The sequence below is a fragment of the Oratosquilla oratoria genome, chromosome 4 (assembly GCF_046742065.1).
Source record: "Oratosquilla oratoria isolate Oo_2021 chromosome 4, ASM4674206v1, whole genome shotgun sequence".
In the NCBI taxonomy this organism is placed as follows: domain Eukaryota; kingdom Metazoa; phylum Arthropoda; class Malacostraca; order Stomatopoda; family Squillidae; genus Oratosquilla; species Oratosquilla oratoria.
In genome coordinates, this window is record NC_134780.1 from 62,067,199 (window position 1) to 62,074,698 (window position 7,500).

Genomic DNA, 7,500 nt, shown 5'->3' on the forward strand with positions numbered 1-7,500 from the left:
GAACGAGAGTGAGAGTGAGAGTGAATGTCACAGAATGAGAGAAAGAGAGGTAGAAGTAGAACTAGAGCGAGACTGAGATTGAGAGAGAGAGAGAGAGAGAGAGAGAGAGAGAGAGAGAGAGAGAGAGAGAGAGAGAGAGAGAGAGAGAGAGAGAGAGAGAGTGTGAGAGTGAGTATTTCAATACAAACTTAAGCACCTTCTCAGCTAATTACCGCATACACCTTTGGTTTGTCCTATTTCCTCCCTATAACAGTTTTATGACCACTTGTATTCGCAGTACGGCTGTAGAGAAACACTGACGTCTCTCTTGTGAACTTCGGGCTTTATCCGGGCGGAGACGAAGACGAAGTAGCCGTACAGGCGAGACCTGCCCGCCGTCAGCAGACACGGAGACCGCCTCGGGAGCCGTCGCCGCCGCCGCCGCGCCCTGAGGCACTTTCCCACGCGCCCCCGGGCGCCAGGTCCCCCTCGACTCGAGGACGATATGATACCAAACATGAGGGCAACCTCCTTAAACATCGCGCCTGTGACACTGTCGACGGTGCTCACCGATAAAGATCTGTTACTTTTCTCTTGACCACCACACTACACCACACTTCACCACACAAGCCTTCAACCACACAACTGCAATGATCTCAGCCGGCTCCACCACAACTACCTCCTCCTTCACCTCCTCCTCCTCCTCCTTCTACTCCTCCCTCAGCTCCTCCTCCACCACCATCCCCTGTTCTGCTTCTTCTCACTACCTCCCCCTTCCCCTCTCTTTCCACCTCCTCCAAGTTAAGCCTCCCCCCCTCCTCCCCCTCCCCTCATCCCTCTACTTCTGTCTCTTCTCAACCACCTCAAGCTCCCCCTCATTCTCGCCAACCCCCTCATAGACACATCTTCGATCTCTTGTGCAGCCCCCTTCAACTCAACAACTTCAACCTCAGCAACCCACACTACCTCGGCCGCCTTCTCTACTTCAGCAGCCTCATCTACGTTAACAATCTCCTCTACCTAACCCTGACCAGTCCTCTACTCCAGTAAGCCCCTCAACCTCAGCGACCTTATCAGCTTCAGTGACGTCCTCACCATCCTGACAACCTCCACAACCTCAGTAATAACCTCAAATTCACTTTTCTACCTTCTGCCTTTGTGTCTTGGTCCTCTGCCTCCACCTTCTTAACCTCATTTTATTTTGGCCAAAAGTCCAGACGATTTGATTCAGCTGGGCAGAAATCGCCGTGGCGAGAATGATAATTGTTCTCCACCTCGGCTGTTAATTTCTCTTTCGCCATTTGTAAGCTCTAAAAACGTTATTTTTTTCTTCACTCCACCTCTACTTACTTCGACCACAACTTCCTTTCCTTCCACTTCGCTTCCCGCCACAACACTATAGTTTCCCCCCTCCCCCTTCCTCTTCCTTCTCCTCGTTATGCTCCTCTTTGCCTTCCTCCTCTTCTTTCTCCTCCTAGTCCTTCATCTCCATTTCTTGATGCCTTGAACCTCTTGAGAGATTTCTTCCTTCGTCTTGCATCCTCCTGCCTCTTCCTCTTTCTTTCTCTCCTCCTCTCTCATTTCCTAAGCCTCTCTTCCTGCATTTGACTCCTCTGACCTCCCCCCAGTTCTCCTTTCTCAAACCCAAACCCAGAAGAGCTCTTCGCTTCTCTTCGTCCCACCAGTCTCGTCCCAACCTCAATGATGTTGCCACAACTTCCTCTGCCATGCATGGTCTCCTTCACCTTTTTCCCCACACCTCTTCCATCACTTGTATCCCCCCTCCTTAATTTGCGTCATCACTTTTCTTGTGGTGAATGAATGGGACAGCGCATGGCCGCACTTGCCATTCTCTTCCGGTCTAATGATGATCATTCGGTCATTCAGTCGTCACGCTACCAAGAACAACGCACAGTTTCACGGTCACTGTTATACAGTGCCATGACTAAACCTGTTACTTTCGTCACCGTGGCACTGTCGTTACAGTGTTGTGGTCATCACAGTCATCACATTTCACTGTTTGCATAATGAATGGCTTCTTTTGGGTCTAATCTTTCCAGATTAGCAATCATTCAGGAATCATTCAAATGATTAAGATTCCTGACATGGGCGGAATTTTCTTTTTTTCTTACCAAATCAGTCCCGCCCCTTCCCTGCCCCGCCCCATTCAAAATACTTCACACCTCACTCGGTGACACTCATTTTCAAAATCACGCTTGTTCTTAAGCACTGCATAGGTCTTAAACAAATGGACGGGGAAATGATTGAAGCAAAAGCAATAATGATGAACATACACTTCACAGAACTGATAACAACATTGCCTTCTTTAACATATATACATATATATATGTATATATATATATATGTATGTACATATATATATATGTATATATATATATATATGTATATATATACATATATATATATATATATATATATATGTATATTTATATATATATATATATATATGCTTTTGATATATGTACGTACGCATGTATGTGTGTAAGCATATAACAATGTCAATAATTCCAGGCGCTTCGAGCAAACCCGGTTCTCCTCTAGATCTTATTTTGGCTAACAGACAAAGGACAAATCATGACTTATTATTAACTTATTTATTTACTTATCTATTTTCATACTCGAGATAGTTTAATTTGAACAAAAGAATTCGCCGCGAGCCACAAAAAAAAAAAAATCTTTTCTTTTTCTTCTTAACTACCCCCCCCCCATTTATTTTTTTGTCTTCTGCGTCTTCTTCCTCCCCCTTTCGTATTGCCCCCTTCCTCTCCCTCCTACGACACTCGTCCTTCCTCCCCCCGTTGTACCGCTTCCCCGCCCACGTGAGCGTCCTCTCTTCCCCTTTTAGATTCCTTCACCTGCATATAACATTTAGAGAGAATAGAGAGAAAACAAAGGAGAATAGTGTGTGTGTGTGTGTGTGTGTGTGTGTGTGTGTGTGTGTGAGAGAGAGAGAGAGAGAGAGAGAGAGAGAGAGAGAGGAGAGAGAGAGAGAGAGAGAGAGAGAGAGAGAGAGAGAGAGAGAGAGAGAGAGAGAGAGAGACACACACACACACACACACACACACACACACACACACACACACACACACACACACACACACACACACACACACACACACACATCACACACACAGAAAGAGAGAGAAAGAAAGAAAGAAAGAGAGAGAGAGAGAGAGAGAGAGAGAGAGAGAGAGAGAGAGAGAGAGAGAGAGAGAGAGAGAGAGAGAGAGAGAGAGAGAGAGAGAGAGAGAGAGAGAGAGAGGGGGGGGGGTGAGGGAGGTGAGGGAGACAGGCAGGGAGAACGGCCTAGGAAACAAATGCACGTGGCTACACGTGGTTCATATGCGCCTCAAAGCGCGTCCGCCTGTCCTTCACCCTTATGCCATAGGGACACAGAGTCCAGAGTGGCCTGCCACGCGGATTCCCTACAAGTGAGGCATCTTGCGGCACTTCAGGGGGCTGCGGCCATTCCGGATGCCGCGAGTGGAGTGGAACGGTGGATTTGGAAGTGGAGCTGCTGGTGGTGGAGGGGATGTGGAATGCCAGAGTGTCGGTGGAATAGTGTGGAGGTCTAGAGTCCTCGATGGACACAGATTTTATATTGGGTCAGATAAATACATATTTTTTACAATTAAGCCTTCGATAAAGACGAAGAACTTACATTTCGAAGAATCCAGAGAACTCTTTGTAACCAAGTACACCAAAAACTCACATCTATTGTGTTTCCGAATGAAAAAATATATGTAGTCCATATATCGACTCTTGTGGAGAGTGGTCACGGATAAACGCACAAGTTGACGTTGAAACCTCCAAATGTTCAGAAGACTGTCTTCAGGCGATTTTTATTTTTCTGCGGAAAATTTCTCTCAGAGGGTCATCTTAATTTTTTCGTGGGAATATTTAACCCTATACCTACCACTCTCTCCTTCTCTCTCTCTCTCTCTCTCTCTCTCTCTCTCTCTCTCTCTCTCTCTCTCTCTCTCTCTCTCTCTCTCTCTCTCTCTCTCTCTCTCTCCCGGGAGAACAATGAATGAATAGGATAGAGAGAGAAGACAATGAAAGAAAGCGCGAGGGTGAAGGCGGGATGGTTGGGGAGAGAACATTGGGAATTGAACAAAAACAATAATAACCGAAAATAAATCCACTAATGATGTGGACATGAGAGGGAGTGATGATGAGATGAAAGCGACAGTGATGAAGAGGAGAGGGTCATAACGAGAACAAAGGGAAAACAAAGAAAGAGAATGATGAAAGAGAGAGAAGGAGAAAAAGCTATGGAGAATAAAGTCTTTGTGGAGAAAAAAAAAAAAGAGGTAAAGGAAGAGGTAGAAATGGGGAAGGGAAGGAGAGAAAATGGGGAGAGGTAATGGGTAGTCGGAATGAAGACTATTAGCCCATGGGAGTAATGGGGATTAGAGAAAGAAGTTAATGAAAGAACAGGCATAGTCGTAAAAGGTTAAGAAAGTAGGTTAGATATAACGAGTTTAGAGTGATGAGCTACAGGAAATGTCTTATAAGGAAAAGACTTAATGTAACAAAGTTAAACTAATGACATCAAAGAATATGAATACAGACAATTCTCTCTATTAGGAATTTCTACAAAAAATATTTCTTTGTTCGAAATAAACACTCAGTAATCTAGAATATCCCGGAAGAGCTTAGAATTTATTTTATTCTGGAAAATCCGGTATAATATTGAAATTCGTCTTCATTCCAAACTCTAGAAATTTCCAAAGTTTAAGTTTCCAATAAAGACAACTATTCGTATACTTAGAGACAGGAATTGATTATAGGTTAACTAGGTTACCTTGTTTAACTTCCTAAATCAAGGTTAAGTGTGGGTGAGAACAGATTAAGAAATAACAAGTTTAAACGTGACGGTTAAATGTAACAGGTTTATGTCCCGAATAAAAGGTAACGCGTTACTGGTAACGGGTCAAAAGTAACAAAATCAAAGTAACGGAGTCAGAGTAACTAACTCAACGTTACAAGTAACGAATGTGACTGGAGTTACCATGTGTCACAAGTAATAGGTCATAGGTAACGACTTCCGAGTAACGGTTTGAAGTTTACGATTTAAAGGTAACGGTGTGAAAGTAACGGATACAGGTAACACCTCCCACACGTAAGGATTAATTATCCTTTCAATGCAATTATCTGGTATCCTTTCTTTGGAGAAGAGAGGAAGAAAGGAAAGGACAGGGCGAATGATAATGATAATGATGAAGTAGATGAAAAGGAGTGGGCCGAGAACGAAGTCCAAGACAGGAAAGTCAAAAATCCAAGAAGGAAGAGCTCGGAGAGGACGAAGGAGGAAGAAAGGAAAGAAAAATGTAGTAGATAGTTGCCTAATATATATATATATATATATATATATATATATATATATATATATATAACTTAAATATTCTAAAATGAAATTGAGAATAGACAAATGTATGAAAGAAACGAAAGAAGAATAAGGAGGAAACGGAGAAAATGGATGAGGAGGATGAAGAGTAGGAAGAAGACGTGGAGGTGGTGGGACGGGGGGAGAAGAGAAGGCGAGGAAGAAGATGGAAGAGGACAAAGAGGAGGAGTGAAAATGGGAGGAGGTGGTGAGAAGGAGGGACAGGAAGAGAAAGAGGAAGAGGGGAAGGAGAAGAAGGAGGAGGATGGAAAAGGGGAGAAGGTGGGGAGAAGGAGGGAGACGAGGAGAAGGAAGAAGAGGAGGAGAAGGAGGAAGAGGAGGCGAAGGAGATGGGGGAGTCGTTCTTTGATTTCCATTGATACTCGGGGCTGAGTCGAACAGTACACTGATTATACACTCTTGCGCCTCCCAGTTGCCTCTAAGAACCACGGCCTCTACGGACGTCTGCATTTACGGACGCCTGCCTCTGCGGATGTCTGTATCTACGGACGTCTGCCTTTACTGACGTCTGCCTCTACGGACGTCTGCCTCTGCGGATGTCTGTATCTACGGACGTCTGCCTTTACTGAAGTCTGCCTCTACGGACGTCTGCCTCTACGGACGTCTGCCTCTACGGACGTCTACCTCTACGGACGTCTGCATCTACAGACGTCTGCGTTTACGGACGTCTGCCTCTAGTGACTTCCACTTGCCCTGGCAGTCCTAGTACACGAGGCAAAGGTGGTTGTTTCGACTGGAACCACGCGTCTCCAGGCATAAGCGCGTCACATATCCTATATTTTATCTATTCTTTCTCAACCAGCGGTCCCCTACACCCAAATGTCTCAGAATGTCCAAATGGCCGAAGACAAACATGACTTGGGATCGATACTATCAAGGACTGATATTCACAAGGGCTGGTATCATCTCCCTCCCCCCCCCTCCGCCCCCTCCCCCTCTCCCCAAGAATCGATACCACGTCGTTGATGGTAAATATATTCATGAAGAAGTGTTCAAGGCCTTCGGGAATCACCTCCTTCAAGAACCTTAAGCCTTCGACTCCTTTTGCTTCGCCTTTAGGAGGTGCCTGTTAACTGTCGAGAACCTCTTCCTTGGACAACGCGATACTCAGATTTTTATTTCTAGTTTTCACCAGACGGTTTTATTCAGATGTAAGGGGGGCGGGTGTCCTTGGAAGACCTACAAGGACCAGCAAAAATTTGAAAAAGAAGAAGAAGAAGAAGATGAAAAAGAAGAAAAGGAGGAAGAGAAAGAAGATGATGAGGATGAAGAAGAAGAAGAAGAAGAAGAAGAAGAAGAAGAAGAAGAAGAAGAAGAAGAAGAAGAAGAAGAAGAAGAAGAAGAAGAAGAAGAAGAAGAAGAATAAGGAGAAGAAAAGAAGAAGAAAAATAATAAGAATAAGAATAAGAATAAGAATAAGAAGAAGATGAAGAAGTTGAAGAAGAAAAGGAGGAAGAGAAAGAAGATAATGATGATGATGAAGAAGAAGAAAAGGAAGGTAAAAAATAGAAGACGAATCCCATTTGATTTATCAGACCACGTGAGCTTCGGCCCAGAACGCCCTCATAACAAAGGCCTGAAACAACGGTGGATCGGGAACAGCGCACGCGTTCGAGTCCTGAAGCAGAAGCTCCAGAACTCGAACAGGCGAAGGGTAGGCCCCCCCTATCGCGCAGGGGACAAGTGACAAGGTCGTAATGAACACTGGTACGGAAGAGAACCATCACAGACAAAGGAGAACAAAGAAAAGAAGATTAGGGAAAGAAGTGGGAGAGGGTGGGGGGGTGGGGATGCTGGAGAGGGAGAAGGAGGAGAGGGGAGGAGGAGTAGTGGGAGGAGGAGTGGGAGGAGGAGGAGAAGGGGGAGAGGAGGAGGGGGGAGGAGGTGGGGAGGAAGAGGAAGAGGAGTGGGAGGAAGAGGAGGAAGAGTAGGAATAGTTGTAACGGGTACGGGAACAAAGAGGAGGAGAACAGGAGAAAGAAGAACAAGAGGGGATGGGAGGAAGGGAAGGAGGGAGGTGAGGAAGAAATAGGAAGAGGAGGAAGAGGAGGGGAATAAGAGGAAAAAGAGGAATAAAGAGGAAGAGAAGA

General features: G+C 45.1%; 1 protein-coding gene across 6 annotated transcripts in view; it reads right to left on the minus strand.

Moving 5' to 3' along the window:
* Hr3 (nuclear hormone receptor 3 ROR-beta) overlaps nucleotides 1–7,500 on the minus strand; it is a 624,231-nt gene that overhangs the window by 241,494 nt on the left and 375,237 nt on the right. The window contains exon 1 of one of the 6 annotated variants that reach the window (XM_076184243.1): nucleotides 213–764. The exons of 3 other annotated variants lie outside the window; for them this stretch is intronic. The gene's annotated coding sequence lies outside the window, so the exon portion shown is untranslated. Of the gene's footprint in view, nucleotides 1–212; nucleotides 765–7,500 lie in introns of those variants that run through there. 2 more of the 6 variants (XM_076184242.1, XM_076184241.1) reach the window with 2 other exon arrangements.